Raw genomic sequence first — 21,362 nt, forward strand, 5'->3', positions numbered from 1 at the left:
GTAGTCTAAATTGAAGAACATTACATGTGCACCTAGGAGAAATGTATATTCTACTGTTGTGGAGTGAAATGTTCTATATATGTCTATTACTAAATAAATCTAAATAAATCTAAATGATTTACAGTGTTGTTCAAGTCTGTTTTCCTATTAGTCTTTTCTCTGGTTGCCATGTTTGTTACTGAAAAAGTATATTGAAGTCTTCGACTGTGATATGTCAATTTCCCTTTTTTTTCTTCAATTCTTTCCATTTGGGATCTGTTTTAGATGGATTTATTTCAACACATTGAATGCCTTTCTATTGCCATCTGGCCTCCATAGTTTAAGATGAGAAATTTGTAGTTAATCTCATGAAAATCTTCTGTATGTGATGAGTATCTTCTCTTGTTCTGCTACCAAAGTCTCTGTCTTTGGATTTTGAGAGTTTGATTATTAAGTATCTGTGTATGGATCTCTCTGAGATAATGATAACTGATATTTATTGAGCTTTCTTGTAATCTAGATTAATATTTTTAATCTAATTTTGAAAATTTTCACCATTACTTTTTAATGTAATTTTTGGACATTTATCTCTGTCCTCAGCTCTGGAACTTCCACTATTATTATGTTGGTATTCTTCATGGTGTCTCACAGATCTCTGAGGTTCTGTTCTTTTTCATTTATTATTATTTCTGTTTCCACAATTGGATAGTCTCAATGGACCTATCTTTGAGTATATTACTTTTATTCTTCTGCCAGCATGAAATTTCTCTTGAGCTTCTCTGTTGAATTTTTTATTTAAGCTACTTTCATACTCCAGAGTTTGTGTTTTGTACTTTAAAACAATTATTCCTACCTCTTTATTGATATTTTCTATTTAGGGAAACATCATTCTCATATTTGTGCTTAGTTCTTTATGCAAGATTTTCTTCAGTCTTTTGAGGAACTTTAAAGTATCTGATGTAAAGTCTTTGTCTAATAAGTCCAACATTAAATGCCTGGGACCAATGAGGGTCCAACCTTGCTGTAGAATACCCACCATTGCTGCAGAATTCCTGTGCATCTTGGGGCATGCCTGTGCCTTGGTTTTCATGTCCTACTTGTGCAGAGCTTCAAGATCAGTCAGATGTCAGAGCTTAGGGCCTTTTCAGGTTTTTCTGGACATGTGTTCTGCCCCTAGGCATGCACATGGTCTTCTAAATTCACAGGTATATGTATGAGCTTTTCAAATCCCCTGTGAACATCTCATGACTCAGCTTTTTAAGTGTTTTTGTTTTTTGTCACTTTGTTGTTTGCCCCAACTTTTCTCATTGCCTCATGCAGTTACTATAGCCTAAAAAATGCCACTTATTGTTTCTGACAAATGCCCCCAGGGAAAGGGCTGTTTGCATGGGTGAATATCTGGAAATGTAGAATAAGAAAGATTTGTGAGTACTTTTTTAGGTCATGACCAGACAGGTTACAGAATAGCTATTTCCTCAGATTTGAGCTCTTCAAAAGCTCTGACTCCACTCTGCTTCATACAGTGCTTGGCAGGCTGCTGACTTTCACCAAGATTGTGGGCCTGTTGATTTTCAAAGCTACAACAGAGTTGGAAGAAGGGAATGGGACCAGTTAAAATGCCTCACCATTTGCTGTTTTACTGAGATTCAGTGATTCTTCTCAAATAAACACTCCTCAAATTTGTTGCAAGTTGTTAATTTTCAGAGTTCTGAAAAAGCTGATTCTGGTCTTTTTTTGCCTATATTTTTCTTACTTTTATGGAAAAAATAATTTTCTGTGGTTCTTGCTTGACCATTTCTGCTGATATCACTCTATAACTAATATTTATTTTAAAAGCATGCTGCCCAACAACAATCTTTTATCCAAAGAGTTTCTAGTAGTGGGAGCCTGATTGCAGAGAAGGGCAAAGAAGAGGCAGTCAGTCCATGATGAAGGACATGCAAGATCCATGAGATTTAGGGAGAAGGTGTCATATAGTCAGAGGGAACACTCGCTTTGCAGTGGGGAAAGCGATGCTTGAAATGCCTTCAAGTAATGGGAAGTTTTTCATCCTGAAAGAAATGGGGATAATAATAATGCCCATCATAGGATGACTGACAATTTATAGGGCTCACATGGAATATGGGTAGCACTTTTAGAAATACATTCTCAATAAAGGATAGCACTATTCTATAAAATGGAAAGAATGCAAATGGCAAGAAGGGTCTAGATGCAGTGGCTCAGGTCTGAAATATCAGTACTTTGGGAGGCAGAGGCCAGAGGACTGCCTGAGCCCAGGGGTTCTAGACCAGCCTGGGATACTCAGCAAGACCTCATCTCTACAATAAATAAAAAAATTAGCCAAGTGTGATGGTGTGCACCTGAAGTTCTAGCTACCTGGAAGGCTGAAGCAGTAGGATCACCTGAGCCCAGCATGTCGAGGCTGCCATAGTGTGAGCATACCACTGCACTCTGGCTGGGGTGACAGACTCTTCCAACTAAAAAATAATAATAATAAAAATAAATGGAAATAATGAAATAAATCAATAGAATACAAAATGACAACAAGCATTTTCTAATAGGTGTGATTTTATGACAATGATTTGGTGACTTAGGCTATAGGGAGAATGTTGCCTAATGGTCATGGGAAATATTTTTTAATCTGCTTCTCAAGGTGGCTTAGTGTCAGAATACTAAGTGATTCCACCCAACATGAGATCCTGGTAGTGCTAGGGTTACAGAGTGGTTTGCATAAACATTAGTTAAAGATTGCCCTTGTGTTGCCAACAAACAGATCAAAGAGGACCTCTTTTTGTGACTAGTAAGAGCATGAGTGGTGAGAAAGAATGTCCTAGAGGTCCTGGTGGGGAAGACAGGTGGGAGGCAGCACACAGTGAGCAGGGCAGAAACATTCTGTGAGTGAGAGGACAACACTGGCTCCATCCTGGTGCTGTGGCAAGCTGAGCTGTGGGAGTGGCTCAAGCTGGCTGTCCTGAGCCTTACCCCTGGGGTCTACACTGGTTCCTTGACCTCCAGTTGCCGAAATCTTCTTAGTTATGACATGGGCTGGTTATAACATAATTAGCATCGTGAACTGACTTTATCAAGACAGTGGAATTTGAAGGCATTGTTGAAGTTCTTATGCCCTAAAATGTCCTAAAAGAGTTGCTTTTTTTTTTGAGTTGGAGTCTCACTCTGTCGCCCAGACTGGAGTGCAGTGGCCGCTCCTGGCCACCGCTGCCTCGACCTGCTGGGCTCCGGCGATCCTTCCGCCTCAGCCTTCCGAGTAGCCGGAATTACAGGCGCGCGCTACCACGCCCGGCTAATTTTTTGATTTTATTGTAGAGATGAGGTCTCGCTGCCCAGGCGGGTCTCGAACCCGCGGACTCAGGCAATCCACTCACCTCAGCCTCCCAAAGGCATGAGATTACAGGCTGAGCCACCGAGCCCGGCTAAGAGTTGCTTTTTATGAATCAAAAAAAAACTTGGTGGAAATATTTCTTATTCCTACATGTCATTTTGAGAAATCATGGATAAATCTGTTAATTTAGCACTTAAGATGGAGACATGGTGATTTATCTAAATGAAAAATTATTTGCTTACATAATTAAAATGCAAACAGGAGCACTCATATTCTAATTACCTTTCAGAGACCATTTTGGGGGAATATTTACAATAACTAAACTACTTTCCATTGACTCTTGAAACAGCTTTTAATAAGTTACAAAATAGAAGATGCTAAGAGTAACTTTCAAATAAGGAAAATGTTTTAATAGAGAATATTCCATGTGTCTCCCTTCTGACCTTCATGGTCTCAGTCTCAGTCTTTGGAGGAAGTCCAGTTTCATAGCTTTTCAAGCTTTTTTTTGGTAGCCAATGCACTACACGGATTATCTCACACATAGACTGCCTTTTACTGACACCCTACACCCAAGGCTATTTTTTATGAAAATGCCCCCATCCTATGCATTTGCACTGTCCTCAGGGTCCTCTGGTGTCCCCCACCTACCTCAGACTAAGACCTTTGTGGCAAGAGAGGTCTGCAGGGCTTGTGAGACCCACATCTCCATTGCCCTGGCCTCCTCTGTTGCCATCTCTGGTTCACTCGTCTCTAGATATGGAGACTCTTGCTGTTCCTCAGACACATCCCATGTGTTCCCTCCTCAAGGTCTTTGTATGTGCTGTTCCCTAAGTTCTAGAAGGATCTCATTCTAGATGTACATATGTTCCCTCCTTCAAGTCTTTACTCGGATGCCACTTGGCACTGAGGCCCTTCCTGCCCAGTCCTTTTATTATCAAGTGGAAATCCTACTGCAACTCCTAATGTCCTGGTCTCCTCTGCCCTATTATTTAATTACTTATTTTTTTGAATCAGTCTCACCCTGTCATGAGTTTGGAGTACAATGGCATGATCACAGTCACCACAGTCTCAATATGCTGGGCTCAGGTGATGTTTCCACCTCAGGTTCCCAAGTAGCTGGGACTACAGGCGAGCGCCACCACATCCAGCTAATTCTTCTGATTTATTGTAGAGACGAGGTCTCTCCAGCTTTCCCAGACTGGTCTCAAATCCCTGGGCTCAGGCAATCCTCTTGCCTCCACCTCCCAAAGTGCTAGGAGGACAGGCATGAATCTCTGTGCCTCCTTGCTCTGTTTTTTCATAAGAACTTATTGTCATCAAATAGACTGTATAGTACTGTCTTAATATTGGTTTCTCCAACAACAGTGCCAGAGCCTTAATGGCTATTCAGTCTACTGAACTCTTTTCTGTTTCATTAGTAGCTGCAATACTGCCTGGTACATATTGGGTGCACAAAGACTGACTAACAAACCAGCAAATGATCATCTTAATTTCACACACACCCCTAGAAGCTGGATTCAGAAGAAGTTTCCAATGTAAATTACTGTAGAGAGGTTAGCATTTGTTGGATGACATTTAGCTCAATAAAAAAGACCATCTGTGATGCGGCTAATTTGTGACCTGCTACACGACTAGAAAAGAAAACAGAAGGTGTTTGGTTCTTCACGTGGGTCCTTCTGTTCTCTGAGCTTCTGATAACTCTAATTTTTCTCAGCAAGATGGGTTTGAGAAGCTATTGTGTCCTATAAATCATGAAGTATACACTGATCTCTTAACACTGCCTTCTTGGCATTGCTTCAGTGCTGGAAGTTCCATTCACCTCACAACCTTCACCCTTAGTGTCCACTGCTTGGAATGCCCCCAGTCCAGGTCCTCACTGGGTCAGCCCACTCCCACATCCGGGGGGTTGACTCCAGCAGCCCTTGCTGAGCCCTTCCAACTGTCCTAACGTCCCCCCTTTCTTGTTATCTCATCACCATGCAGATTCTGTTCTTAGCATTCATCTCTAATATGTGGTTTGCAATCACTTTATTTACTTCTTTGTTCCCATGTTTATTGTTTGTTTTCACAGAGTAGAATGTCAACGCTAGGAGATGAGCCGTCTTATGTCGGTGCCTGGACCATAGCATTAGCTCAATCAATATTTATTGAATCACTGAATGCATCCAGACTTTCAAAAATGATTTTTGGTTGTTCCCTAGGATCAAAAAACAGTTTACTTCCTACAAGTGACTATTAATTTTGACATCTATGGCTATAATATAGTGAAATTGTGTGATTTCTGTTAAAATTCTACATTTACATTTTAAATACCTTTTAAACATATTTTTCTGATTGTAGATATTAAATATTAAATATTCTCACTGTAAAAACAAATAAAACTGCAGAAATGTATAAAGTATTGAATAAATAATGGATTATTGGCAATCCTACCTGATTAAAATGAGATTATTTTAATAAACTAATTGTTCCATGATTTTTTTTTGAACTTAAAATGTGTAATGGACATGTTTTCATTTTGGCATTTTGTGATAGACTTTGTTGTTTTTAATAACAGTGTACTATATGAAGTAGACTATAATTTATTTAAACAATTTCTCATGAGTGGATATTTGACTTGTCACCAGTGTGTTTTGGGGCAACTACAGAAAAGTACAATACATGGGCTTACACACACATCTGTGTCATTTTCTACAAGACAAATTCAGAAAAATGGCATGTGTACTTATGAGTTTATCAATATGTTGTGAATTTATATTTGTAAATAAGTTAAAAAAGAAAAAATTAAGGCTGGAGAGGAAAGACTTACCAAAAACAAAACAAAACAAAAAACTGCTTAGGAAACAGTGAGCTTTTGAGATGGAATATCTGAGAAACAAAGATTGGAATTTTATTCTAACTGGCAAAGTGATAACAATGACAATTATTAAGCAACACATAAAAATATGTATCACCTTTGTTAATGAAATAGCATTTAATGAAATTATATACACACTATGACAGCAACTCTTTCAAATAATGCATACTTATAAATCATGATGAAAAAAGAGTTTTAGAAATTTGATCAATTGGGAAGGATTAATCAGGATGGTGTTTTTTGTGTTTTTCTTTCCTTTCACTTTTATTTCCCTTATTATTGAGGTAGCCATAAACTCAGTCCAGTGTCAACCAGGAGCTGAAATAAGGATGTGACAGGGACTGACACAGAAGTAGATTCACTGATTTGAGGAAAACAATAAAGTCACTAACAGAAGAATGTGGACCTCTCCAAGGCTGCCGAGAGCATGTCACAGGGATAACCAAAGAATGCTTTGCTGTCCAGCATGGAAAGGTGATTCCTGGCTCCATGGAGGTTTAGAAGGAAGAAACGAGATATTTCAGATACTTAGTCTGAAACTAAGTAGCATTAACTATGCTTTTTCTCTGGAAGATTTTATGGAAGATCTGCATTATTTTTTTCCTTAAAATTTGGAAGAATTCACTGGTGAAACAGTGTGGTCTGTGGTGTTTTTACAGACAGGTTCTTAATAATAGATACCATTTATTTAAACAGTATAGGACTCCTCCAACTTTCTATTTCTTCTTGTATCAGCTTTTAAACATTAACATTTGTCAGGGAGGCTGTCTACTTCATCTACATTGTCAGATATGTTGGTTAAAGTTATTTATAGAAGCTGCTTGTCTTTTTCCCCCTCCCTTGTCCCTCCCCACTTGCCTTTTAAATGTCTGTAGGATATGTGGTCACAATCCCCTTTTCATCTCTGGCATTGAGTTTGTTTCTTTTCTTTTTTAGTTTTGGTCACTATAAGTAGGGACCCAAATAAATCCAGAATTTAGTTCTTAAAAAATTGTGCCTTTACTCTTATGTGTTTAAACTTCAAGTCACCTTCAAGGTACTCTCCGTTTTATGCAATGCAACTGTAGGGATGCTTTTTCCACTGCTCAAAACAGTTTTTAAACTTGTCAATTTTGATGTCTTTTAGTGTTTTCTGCCATTTTTTGTTTCACCTCTTCCAAAATGTTTCCCTTTGAGGAATTTTTTTAATCTGGGGAAACAAAAAAATGCACTAGAGATGAAATGGGGTGAATAGAGAGGAGGGGGCATGGGCGACCTGCTGTTTTTGGTCAAAAACTACTGAACACTCAGCCTAGTGTGGGTAGGTACACTCGTAAGTCACCATCATGAAATGGGTGATCGCACTGAAAGAATCTACCCCAAAAAGAATTCACAGAAGCTAAATACAGCCTCTCACCAGAATGCTAGCTGGTCCACTGATGTCAATGGGTTCCTGGAACACTCACCTAGTGGGGGAAGCCTGTACTACAAGGGGCCTGCCCTCTAAAAGATAATTCTGGGGTTTTTTGGGGGGTGGGTCCCTCCTTTTATGCCTATAAATGTATCAGTTTTATTCATCTATTTAAAGAATCAACTTTTGGCTTTGTTCATTTTCTCAAATTGTATTTTTTTAAATGCTCACCTCATTTATATCTTCCCTCATACTTATTCTGTCTTTGCTAGACTATGGCAAGCAGACATGAAAGGAATGTTTCGAGAGAGAACCAGGAGATAAAGGTCACAACTCAGGGAGAGTTACATGCCTATACTGTATTTCCCCAGGGTAGAGACAGCTGAAAGCAACTGCATCTAGATGTATACTACATGTTAGGAAGACACGATCTTTTACATCATGAGCCTGGACCTTTACTGTTTTTATAGTTCTTCTTTCTTTTGCTGTTAGAGGTTTAGATCACTGCTTACCACCTTTTTTGTGATTTCTTTTTGCAAAGAAGAATATGTAGAGGAGAAGGGAAACCAAGGGAACTCCCCGCAGGTCCAAATAGTCTGCAGTTTCATGGGGCAGGTGGTTGCATGAGCCCAGGAACCATCTTTCCCGGCTTGATCCTTCCCTTGCAAACTTTGTGACCCTGGAGGGGCAGCACACACTTGAGTTTGAGAACCAAGAACCCAGGTAATACCGCTGGGTCAACATTTTTTAGTTTTAGTCCAGACCACATGGGTTTGGACTTCGTTCAGAGACCCACAATCTCCCTCTTTCAGTGATAACGCTGTCCCTTTTAGTGAGGCTTTGCATGGCACAGGCTAGGAAATTTAAGCTGGATCAGAGCCATCACTAGCATGTTTATACATCCCAATCTGATCTCCTGATGTGCAAGTGATGAGGCATAAACAAATTAAATAAGTTATTGCTACTCAATAATCTTTCATTTCACATAGAATATTTGGCCAATGAAATCTTACTTAACAAATATTTTCAAGGCAACATTTTTCCCAACTGATATCAAGGAACAAGAACACTGAGTGATGTTCTAGTAAAAGAAGATTGTCACAATCTGATATGTTTCTGAACCACTAAGCTCTCAGTGTCCACCTAGGAGAGTCTCAGTGAGCTTTAGTGTATCTATCTCTCATGAATTGTGCTGAAAAACTAAAAAAAAAAATGGTGTCTGAGTCTTGGTCTTGTCACTCTCTCTGTGTGTAGGTTCTCCTCTTCCTCATAGGAGCTGCCAACATTCCAAGGGTCTGCAGAACGCACTTGGGAACACTATAGTTTGAGGTTGTGTTTTCTCTCCATCTAGTCCCCAGATGCACATCATAACCACGAAATGAGGCGCCTGTGAAATTTGCTTTCACAAAAAGATGTCTGACCCAGTGGGGCAAAGGCATCTGTGGAGGTCTTCTGCCACTGCCTGCAGCATTTACTCTGGCTGTGTAACAAACCCACCACCAAACTCAGTGGCTTAAAACACCACCGACACCTGTTAAGCTCACCGAGCCTGTTGGGTGGTTCGGTCAGGATAAAAGGAGACAGGTGGTTTCTGCTCCATGATGCTGGGCCTCAGATGGAGGATGGATGGTTAGGCTGGAGCCATCTGGGCCTCCCCTTCACATGTCTGGTGCCAGCCTGGGAAGACTCACCCAGAGAGGAACTGGAATAGTGGCGCTCCCCAGGCATGTGTCTCCAGTTGGCCTCCCCAGTACAGGGGCCTCGAGACAAATGGGTTTCCTATCTGAAGGTTCAGGATTACCAATATGCAGGTCCCAAAGGAGTGAGCTAGGTGGAAACACGTCACCTTTTATGATCACTTCCGAAGTCATGCATCCTCACTTCTGCCACCTTCTATGGGTCAAGATGATTGTACAAGTGTGCCCAGGTGTAGAGGGAAGAGACACAGGCCCCGCTGGTCAGCAATAAGGGGCAGTGCATGGAGTGAGAGGAGTGAGAATGTGACCCTCACCCTGGCCAGAATCTCACAGGGGTGAGGTGTACCTCCCAGGAGTTTTGGGAATGGCTCCCACCCCAAGAGCCTTATGCCACAGTGACACCAGTTCTCCAGGCTCCTTCTGGTCTAGAAGTGCCTCCTTCACACCCTATCCTCTGCCCTGGCAATACCACGCATGGCAGGCTGGGCACCTGTGCTTCGTGACCCGGTGCTTAGTGACCAAGGACCTCGGCTCTCATTTTATTTCATCATCACATGTTGGGAGAAAAGGACAGAGACACCAACAGAAACATCGGGTTTCACAGAGCTCAGCATAAGATTGGTTCTGCCACTTTCCCATTGTCCAGGGGCTCCAAAGCCTCCTCCACCACTCCCCACGCCATGCTCTTTTCTGGGAAGGTCCCGCCACTGACCTTTCCAAAGCCTTTAACAGCTGGGACCAGGTTGTGGAAGCACAGGAGCATCTTTTGTTCCTCCCATCGAGGTTCCCAGGTGAGTGTTACCCAGAGCCCCACAAGCACAGAGGGCAGCGAATGATCAGGGAGAAGCAACATCTAGGCAGTCCTGGAGTTTGCCCTGCACAGGGCAGCTGTGGCCCGCAACCCGTCCCCACCCATAGGGAAGCAGCCCAGTTGAGAGATTCTCCTGCCCGGGGACACGGGAAGGCCAGCCCCTGCTGCATGCGAGTCACTAACTGTTGGGCATTTGGACACCCCTTGTCATTTGTTTGCCAGAATGGAGGCCTCACCTTTCTCTGCAATGAGCTGGTGTCTTTTTGGGACTGCAGGAGTTTTACTAGCTTTAAGAAGTTTACAGTGTCAGAGCCAGTGTGACCAAGCACAGAGAACTTGATGTCATGTTTTCAAGAGAATCCAGACACGTGGCTTGTGGATTCTGGAACCAGGTATTCACAGACTCCAGCGGCCGGGCCTCCTGGGAGCCCTCTGTTAACGCATTCTCTTCAGCAAGCTGGGGAAAGTACCCACTGCCCACAGCCTGGGGTGGTGGCCAGTACTTTCATGAAGCCTGGGTCATGTGGCGTGACAGGGTGGGGCTGTGGCCATACCATGGGGCTCAGACTTGTGGCTGTCACAGGGTGTTTACTGGAGAATGACCTGGAGAGGCCACAGCGCTGCACTGTGTCTCGGGAGCAGAGGGATTGTGAGTGGCTATTTTAGAGCCTGGACTGCACATTGTGTCCACAAGGACGGACAGGCCTCACCTAAGGAGAGGGACGGTCTCCAGGCCATCACACTTCCAGAGTTGCCTTTCAGAGAAAGGAAAAGGGGGCAAGGGGTCTAACATAAACTGATGGTGAATGGGAGGCAGTGGCAGCCTGTGTGCTGTCATTTGCTGCAGCCTGCTGCAGTGGACACACATGTGCATATGCACACATATGCAATACTCACACACAGATTACAGGTGTCCACACACATGCACACATGCCACCCTCACACACATTACAAACACACACTTGCACACACACGCTCACACACAGATTACAGATATCCACACATATGTATACATATGCCATGCTCAATGCAGATTAAAGACCTCCAAATACATGCACATGCTCTCATATAGAAAACAGACATCCACTCATGGCATGTCCATACAAAGAAACACACATCCATGCACACACATCCTCAAACACACATCCACACACTCACGTGGAGACACAGACATACACACACATATAGTCACATCCACACACTCCATGCTCACACACAGAATACAGACACCCACACACATGCACACATTTGACACACACACAGTATACAGACTCATGCACTCACATATTTATCAAACCCAGATATAGACACATTCACATTCACATATATCCACACACAAATATACACACACATTCAAACAAATGTGTGTTCATGTTCAGAGACATACATACATCTACACACCCACTTGCACACTTGTACATGATTACATAGTCACACATTCACACACATTTATATGCACACCCCTGCAGGCTTACACACATACATTCACATACACACACACACACACACACACACACACACACACACACACACCCTTACATGCACTCACATATATATCAAACCCAGATATAGACAGATTCACATATATCCACACACAAATATTCACACACATTCAAACAAATGTGTGTGCATGTTCAGAGACATACACAAATCTACACACCCACTTGCACACATGCACATGCTTACATAGACACATATCCACACACTTGCACACACACAGATATTCATGCACATTCACACTTGCGCACACAGAGATATATACATATTCATACATTCACACACACTGCTACACATGCACATTTACACATAAGCAGATATATAGGACAATCACACACACACACACAGATGTAGACTCACACTCACATATATGTATATTCACACACACTGGGACGCAAAACTAAAAACACAGGTAAGTATAAACACACATTCATATACACAAAGGTGCTCAAGAATCCACTCACTCTCACACAAGTGTGCTTATGTGCACACACACACACACCCGCCAACACTGGGACACACAGGCTCATGTCAGAGGCTTACATGTACCCTCACATTAGCCATCACATGTGCACACACATTCTCATGCACTCACTCATACATGCCACAAACACCCACATAGACATCCATCAGCTCATTTCTACACGTGCCCTTACACACTCACATAACGAGTTCTTGCAACACACACTCACGTGCATACAGCTCCCACTAAAGCAAGAGCGCCATATCTGGCTCTTCTGAGAGTTTCTAGAAAGTGCTGTTGTCTCCTGCTGTGGGGACACCTCCTTGTGGAAGTCTTGCTTGGGCCCACTTGTAGGAGTTTGGGTGAAAGGAGATTTCCCACTTTCTCCCTCCTATGTCTTCATGTGGAAGATGATGACTTCTGTGGTAGTTTTGAGGCCAAGTGGGGGCTGTGGGTGGACTCGCCATGGTCGGTTGAATATCCATGGCCAGGTTCACTGACTCTCAGAAGTTAATGAGCTGTTTGCATTTTCCTGTTTGATTACCTGTACGTTGTCAGCTGAAGTTTGTCTTATGCAAACCGGTCACCTCTCTGCACCCCGTCTTCCCTCCAGGTGTTCTCATGTGATGCCCATGGTCACCCTGAATGGGTCGCCAGCCCTTCCTCACCTGCAGATGTCCTGAGTGAGTGTGGCGCCAGGTCAGCTCAGATGGTTGATCCTTCCGTGATCTGAAGTCCTTTTGGGTATAGATGGTGAGTCAGGGTATTTTCCCTGTATTGTCTGGAAAAATATATTTTTGGACATTCAAATTATTTAAACATTTAAATATGACAATTTTATTAAAATAAAATAAGTGGCTGGGTGCTGTGGCTCACACCTGTAAACCCAGCACTTTGGGAGGCCGAGTTCAGAGGACCGCTTGAGCCTAGGAGTTCCAGACCAGCCTGGACAACATACTGAAACCACATCTGTACAAATAATAATAATTTTTTTTTAATTAGTCAGGCATAGCAGCATGTGCCTCTAGTCCCAGCTACTCAAGATGCTGAGGCAGGAGGATCACCTGAGCCCAGGAAGTGGAGGCTGTGGTGGCCATGATTATGCCACTGCTCTCCAGCCTAGGCACTCTGACTCAAAAATAAAATAAAATAAAATAAAATAATGAAATCTTTATTTTTTTAACCAATCAAGTGGTTTTAATGTTCTTATAATTTCTCCCAGTTCTCATATATCTGACCATAAGAAAGGTCATTGACTTTTTATAAACAATCTGCACTAAAGATTTTTTGTGAATCCCTGAGTTCTAGTCACCATTTTCTAGAAAAATCAGACACTCTTCTGATGTTGTTGGAGAACATAGTAAAACTGGGAAAACAGACAGGTACGAGGGTGTGCAGGAGTCACAGTCTTATGTGTATGTGTGAGTGGTAAAATATGCATAACACAACATATACCATCTTCACCTTTGTTACGTGTACAGTTAGGGGCATTGAGCACATCTGCATTGCTGTGTGACCAGCACCACAGTCTTTTTTAGTACTTTTTCATCTAGCAAAATGGAAACTCTGTACCCAGTCAAACACCATGTCCTCCTTCCCTCCCACAGCCCTGACACTCATCATGCTTTTCTGTCTCTATGAATGTGACTGCTCTAAAGACTTTGTGTAAGTGGGACCACACAGCATCTGTCTTTTTGTGTCTAGCTTCCATCGCTTGGCATGTCTGCAAGGTTCCTCCATGTTGTAACATGTGCCAGAATTCCCTTCCCTTTTAGGGCTGAATAATATCCCACTGTGTGGATAGAGCACCTTTGGTGAATCTGTTCATCAGGCGATGGACACGGGTAACCTTCAACCTTTGACTGCTTCGTGAATTATCCTGAGATGACTATTGGTGTTAATTGTCTTTTTAAAAATATATTTAACAACTGCAAATCTCTCAAAGAATTTGCCCCTCACTTAGCTTTTCAGAGTCTCCATTTTCTTGCCTGTAAAGTGTCTTCAAGGCCACAAACTTAGTAAATGAGAGGCTATGATCCAGAACTTTGATGCCAAGTTCTGTCCAGGGCTAGAAGTAGCAGTTCAATCAGCTTCTGGCAGGACCCAGAGGGCACACAAGAGCTTGTTTTTTGAGCAGGGGCAGGTTCCATGAGCCTATTCCTAGACGACCACGAGGTACCAGTGGGTGTGGGTCTGTGTGAAAGTGAAATTTCTCCAACTTCAATCCCTGAGCGGATGCACACACAGCCACGCCCTTCAACAACCCGGAGATTCTGGCCTGGAGTGCCCGGTCTAGCTGGGCATGCCTCTCCACTCTGTGCTCCCTGTGGGAGTTGTGTGGATGGTCCACGAGCAGCCTGGGTGCCAGTTCTGGAGCTTATACCCCTCTGCTGGGGTGAGATTAGGACTTTGAGCTCCAACTACACAGATCTCTTTTTCCCATCTCAATCTGAAGGGTCACTTCTCACACCTGGACCCTGGCAGCTAGAAAACAAAGAGACATAAAACAAATGAAACCAGCTCAGACAAGAAAAGACAAAACCAGAGAGACACTTAGAGTAGTCTTGGTTGAGGTTTCTCAGCCCTCACTAGCTCAGAACCACATCTGGAAATGGCGGCAAAGACTAGAAGGGACTTGTCAGGATACATTGGATTGGAAAGATAATTTGGGTGCTATTTTCCAGAACTTTCCAGCTAGCTTTTTAAAAGCCACTGAAAGACTAATTAGAACAGGTACAACACCAGTAACAGATGATTTTTTTTTGTTAATAATACCATTGCCAGGAAAGTGCTTTATTTTCATTACCTGATTTAATATCTGGATGGATATGGCAAGACAAGCAATTTTGCTCCCACTTTACAGATGCAAAAACAGGCTCAGAACAGCGAACTCATTTGCCCAACGTAATGCAGTAGAAACTGGCCTCAGCAAGGGCACCTTTTTGACACTGAGATTTTGTTTCCCTGTCTCCCTCCTGAAGTACCTCCCTCCTTGTCACTAACGGGACTCCTTGTGCCTGGTCTTCTGGGAGCCGTGTGGGGTAATGGCAGTCAGGAACTCTGGCGTCAGTCAGATCCTGGGTCATGTGTCACCTTGGCAGCATGGGGCAGGGGTGCAGCCATGTGATCACAGTCAAATGGGACTATGGGGTTGTGAATGTGAAACAGCAATCACGAAAGCTCCAGAAGTTGGGGGGTGTTCATAAACCAGGGCTTTTCAGAATTACAAGTTGCATCTTATTAGAGGGATGGAGGTAGAATTTTTTTTTTTTATGTGGACTTGAACTTGATACTTCAACGCCTGACTCAAGTCGGAGTGTGGGTGTTCCTCCTTTGCCTCCTCTCCCCAACCCCGCCTCTGAAGCTTCTGACACCTTCCAGCTGGGATCTCACCATGTGTTACTCTGTTCTCCAAATGCTTCAACTTGGCACCAGATGAATCACACAGTCTTGAATACAGTTTACTCCCAGGCTTTATACTTTTTGGAATATGCTGCTAGATATGCAGTGGCTTGTGTGAGAGCATCAGGTCACAGATCCGTCCACACAGTGGCTCATGTCTCTGCTGGAGACACTCTGGAAAGAACTTCAGGCACTGAATGATGTTAACCAAGTCTGAAACTGCGGAATGTTCCCTAGCAAGAAACCTGCCAGATACCCACCAGCTGAGAATGGGACTGGCTACATTGTTACATTTTAAACCCAGGAACAACTTGCTGGTTAATATAAATGGCAGGATCTGTTCCAGTCTAACTTCTCAGCCTGTGAGGCAGAAGCTCCCTGGGGAGAGGTAGTATTCCTCCCCCAGAGCCTGGAAGTCAGGATACCAGCACTCTAGAGGGCTCAGTAAATACCCAGCTTCAATCCCTGTGTATTTCATTGAATTTAGGATACCAGTCTACAGAAAGCCCACCGGAAAGCCCACTATTACCTATATACTATTAGTAAATCAACACTGACATTAAATTGTTGGCACCAGGTCAACTCCCTCGTGTCTCCTTCCACCGTGGGAGCTTTTCTGTCTTCTCAATAAATCCTGCTTTAAAAAAAAAATATTGCCACCAGGGCAAAGATATCATCCATTTTCAACAACACATCAATGGTATAGATGTTAAAATATAAGACGGAAAGTATATCTTGAAATTAATAAAGTTTTGCACTAGTTTTGAAGTGAAAATAGACATCTTGTTAAAGCAGATTTGTGCAATTCGAGTGTATTTTAAAATGTTACAGGATTCATGACATTGTCCCCTTTTCCACGGTTGCTAAAATTACAGCCATTAAATGTTTTGCCGGTAAGGGGTCTTCATTCTCAATTATTTTAAACCGACTAGCAAGGACTTCCCTCTCTCTGCCCTCTCTCTGGGGGTTCCTGTGAAAATCACTGACTCCCAGGGAGCAGATCTAATTCTAAGAGGATCCCAGAGGAGCTGCTAATTAGAAACAATCAGTGGATGATTGGTCCTAATAGGAAGTGTAGGACCTTATTAGAAATTGTAGAACCCTATTAGGAAGTGGGGCTGCCTCAGCTCCTAGCTTGCTACACTCCAAAATAGAAAAATAGAAAAAATTCCAGAGAAATAGCAGAATACAACAAAATATCCCAAGAAATGCAATCCTTGGTGAGATAAAGAACACAAGACAGAAGTTGTCCCATATTAAAATCTTTCCTTAAGAGCTTAGATGTGTTGGTTGTTTTCAAAGCACGTTCTCACGCCCATTATCATGTTTTAATCTCACAAGTCAGACCAGAAAACCCATCTGGGTGACTCCAGTGACTATTCACACGCAGGGTGGACATTCAGAAGATGCTTTGCCAAGACATCAAGGCCACTTAGAAGTCATTGGGGTGGATGGCTGCTTTAGGAAGCCATTCACAATTTCTAATAACCATGATCTATATTTTTGCAACTTAGCTTTTTAGATCTGGATGAGTCTCAAATATGGAAACATCTGGTGAGCAACAAAGGGTCAAAATGTTTAGTAGGTGCAAGGAACAAACAGTAACAAACACTGAAAAATATCAGTATCAGATAACTTGATGGAATTTTATGGACGTTTTGTGATGTTTGAGATGGTGGCTCTTGAGTTTGCTTCCTGGTTCCTTGACTACAGTGGGGGACATCTCCTCTGTCTGTGTCACTTCTACACTGAGGCTGTTCCCATGCAGAAGCACCTCTTCTTAGGCAGCTTCCAGAGGGGCAAGACCAGAAGGCAACATTGTCTGGATCTTTAAGGTCTTCCAACTTTCCCCACAAGGCAGGGGCCTCAGGACCCAAAGGACCAACTCCATAGTTTGCGGTGCCAGATTTGTCCCCAGTGTCTGCTCTGGCCTGAAAGATACAACTCGAGATATGGGGTGAGGGAGCCGCTCGTCTCACACTTTCCTGCCAATGAACTGACCTATCTGGACAGGACCCTAAATTTCATCTGAAGGGGGGCTGAGGGAAGCAGAGGAGCTGGTGGTCCTACCTCTGTTGGTTTTTCTGTTCTCACCATCTGCTTTCACATCTGTTTCTTGAAGACTTTAACCCAAGTACCCATCTCATCCCCACACCCCAGAATAATGAGAAATAAGACTTAGGCTTCTTCAAACCCAGTGACACCGGAATTTTCCATACTTTGCCAGAAAGATCATTTCACCTGATTAAACAACAGCAGCAACAACAAAAGTCTGGGCATAGTGGCTCATGCCTGTAATCCCAGCACTTTGAGAGGCCGAGGAAGAAGGGTCACTTGAGTCCAGGAGTTTGAGACCAGTCTAGGCAACATAGCAAGACTCCGCAAGAAATTGAAAAATCAGCTGGGTGTGGTGGCGTGTGCCTGTAGTCTCAGCTACTTGGGAGACTGAGGTTGAAGGATAGCCTAAGCCCAGGAGGTCAAGGCTGAGGTGAGTCATGATCATGCCACCACACTCCAGCCTGGGTGACAGAGTGAGACCCCCAACTCAAAACAAAGCAACACAAAACAAAACAAACTTGTCAAAAAGACTTGTGGTAAAACTATTTATGGGGTTTTTGAACTGAAATTCCTGAAGGCGAAACATTATGGAAACTAGACAGAGTATGTTTTAGGATTTGTTTTAGCCAGATATCATCAGGTCGAGCAAAGTTATGGCTCTGTCCAGCCTTGGCTCTCAGAGGGCTGGCCTTCCTAGCCCAGCTGCTGGCAGGCCTGGACTAGGAGAAGCTATGCCACTAACATCAGTTGGCTGACGTTTGTTGAGTACTTGCTACAGACAGTGTGTGCTGAGCACTTGGTCCTGACAGCTGGTCCCAACGTGCTCACGTGCTCAGAGATAGCCCTCCTGACCTGTAAGATACCTCTGCACTAGCAAGGGCCCCAGTGCACCCAGGATTTAGGACTGTGACACTGGGATCCCTGGAACCAGAACCAAAGAATTCATGAAAGGTTGCTCAGAATAGGCTAACATTTTTCTTTTCCTTTTTTTTTAATAGAAACTGAAAGTTAACTCTTGGTAAATGAATGATTTTAATTATTTATTTATGAGTTGGAGATTCACTCTGTCACCCAGACTGGTATGCAGTGGCACCATCATGCCTCACCACAGCCTTGAACTCCTGGGTTCAATCGATCCTTCCATCTCAGCCTCCCAAGTAGCTGGGACCACAGGCATGCACCCCCACGCCCTGCTGTTTTGTTTTGTTTTGTTTTGTTTTGTAGAGACAAGGTTTAGCTTTGTTACTCTAGCGGGTCTCAAATTCCTAGCCTCAAGTGATCCTCTCTCCTCAGTCTCCCAATATGCTGGTATTACAGACCTAGCCACTGTGTCAGTGTCCAGCCTTATATTAATTTCTTCAGTTAGCAAATGATTACTGGGCTCTGGGTATGTGAACAATGTCCCTGCTCTGCAGAAGTGCAGGTGTTTATAACACCGACAGAGTGGAAGGTGCCATGACACAGATGAACTGCAGGGCCCGTTTTATTTTATCTTTTACTTCTTGTTTATATTCTTTTCTATTTGTGCAAATGTCTGGGGTAAGTGATACATTTTTTACGTGTATATAATATACAGTTATCCAGTCAGGGCATCCGTCACCCAAGCACAGTGTTGTTTTGTTTCATTTTGTTTTTAGAATAGTCACCCTATTCTCCTGTCAAACTTGACGTTTATCACTTTTATCTTACTGAATGCTCAACCCATTTCTCATCTCCCCACTCCTGCCCACCCAGTTTTCCCAGTCTTTCTTGTCTTCCTCGTATACATGAGAATGGGTCATGGCTGTCTTGTGTGCCTGGCATGTTTTCGTCTTAAGTGAGGCCAAGGTCAATGTGCACATGGCAGTGATCTGAGGTTCCCTCAGCACCGCCTGGAATTACACGATCCTTAGACCAGTTGGCTCAGGAGTGGGGCAGGACAGAGACTGGCCTGGGCCCCAGTGGGCGGCTGCCTGCCCGGCTGCCTCTGGTCTTCTTCACGTGAAGTTGTCCTCTGTCTCAAAACCTGCATTCACCATCGGCAGCACCCCATGTCCTGTCTGGCTCCAATCACTGCCGCCTTACGCATGACATGCAGACTGCCTTTGGTACTTATGACTTTGTTTTGTCTTAAGAATCTGGGCAAGTGTCCTCTTTCTTCCTTGTCACTGGCAATTCCTAGACTGGTTTTGGAAAGGCCAAGTTCTCTTCCTTGTCGCCTCTGCGGAGAAAGGAATTGAACCCTGTGCAAAAAACCTGCTCCAAAACACCCCAGGATGCCCCACGCAGCCTGCATTCCCACCGAGCCTCAACGCGCACCTGGGTCTCCATGGAAACAGCTCCCGGCTACCCACTGCCTTTGACTTTGGTGCCGGGGCAGACTGCTAATTTGTACCATTTACGAGGAAGCAGCAGGCCGCACCGTGAATTTCCTGGCCAAGGACAACTCCTTTCAGTGCGGCCAGACTGGTCCATTCTCTTCTGCCCCTGAGCCCTGGTCAAGCGCAGACGGCCCTGAGCATAGCCCAGAGGGCCCGGGTCCCCAAGGCATCACCTCATCAGCTCCCTGGGGTCTCAGACAAACACAGCCTTCCCAGTCAAGGAAATAAAGTCCCCGTTGTGATGCAAGGTACCCTGGGGGACCCCGCAAGGCGCTTCCTGGCCTCACTTTGCGCGCAGCTGTCAGCAGTTCCTCCGTGAAACAGCCGGGATGGGTGGCCCGGCTGTGCTCAGGTGGGCAAACAGTGGCTTTGAGGGGGAGGGGCGCGGCCAGGGATGTGTATTCAGTCCTCAGGAAGCATCCAGGTTTCTTGCTGCTCTGCCATGGAGATGCAGATGCCCCTTAGCCGCCCTGATTTCAAAGCCAGACCTGGTTGGAGGCTTTTCAGAGCCTAACACCTGGGCCAGTTCCTTCCAGGAGAGGCTTTCGCTGCCCTTCCAGGGAGGCTGAATGCACCCTAGCTGGGAGTCTCTTCAAGGAAAAGCATCTTTATGGAAGGGTAAGGGGGAGTCTGAGGGCTTTTGTGGCCTCATCTCAGCAGTGACTGCTCCTCCTAACATCCAAGGTGCCTGCTCTAATTTCCTTAGTGACCAATTTAAGTTTGAAGATTCCTCCCTTTGCTCCCGCTTTCCTTCACTAGGTACTATTAAAAACAAGACTCTTCCACACTGTGCCATTTTTATTCTCAAGAACTTGCTCAAGCTCCCTATTACCAGAAGAACAGCTACTCCGCTGCAGTACACCCAAAATGCTACTTCTCCAGAGAAGCCTCCCCGACTCGCTGGCCTCCAAACAATGTTGGTTTCCTCTCGCCCTGTGTACCCATGTGCGTCACAAGAGAGCACAACGCTGCTTCTAGTTCCTGATGCCTCAACCAGCGCTGCGCACAGTAGGCCCCTTGCATCTGATTCCTGCTCTGCCCATCAAGTATTTTAAAAAACGAGTTTCACAGGCATCTTCCTGCTTCCAGGCCCACATAGAAGCTCATGGCCTCCTCCCTGTCAACCTTGCATCCCCTGGAAACTTGGTTTCCACTCTTTGGATACCCACCACTTAGTCACTCTTTGAAGCCCCATTAGTAGTATTTTCTCCATTCAGACTTTTCTAGTAACTGCAGCTTGTGACATCTTTTCATTTCATACATCTTTTTACTGCCTGCCATGTGATTAAATGAGCAACTAAACATCTGTATTCTGCTACTGTAACAATATTACAGACTGAATAATTCATATAGAAAGCATATATGATGTATAAATTATATATACGTTATCTCGATATATATTTCATATATATTATATATATAAATACATATTTATATATATTTGAGGGGGACCTAAGAAATCGGGATTATCTTTTGGAGGGTGGCCCCTTGTAGTACAGGCTTCCCCA

The sequence above is a fragment of the Carlito syrichta genome, unplaced genomic scaffold, assembly GCF_000164805.1.
Source record: "Carlito syrichta isolate Samal-C Ts95f unplaced genomic scaffold, Tarsius_syrichta-2.0.1 Scaffold304476, whole genome shotgun sequence".
NCBI classification, from domain to species: Eukaryota; Metazoa; Chordata; class Mammalia; order Primates; family Tarsiidae; genus Carlito; species Carlito syrichta.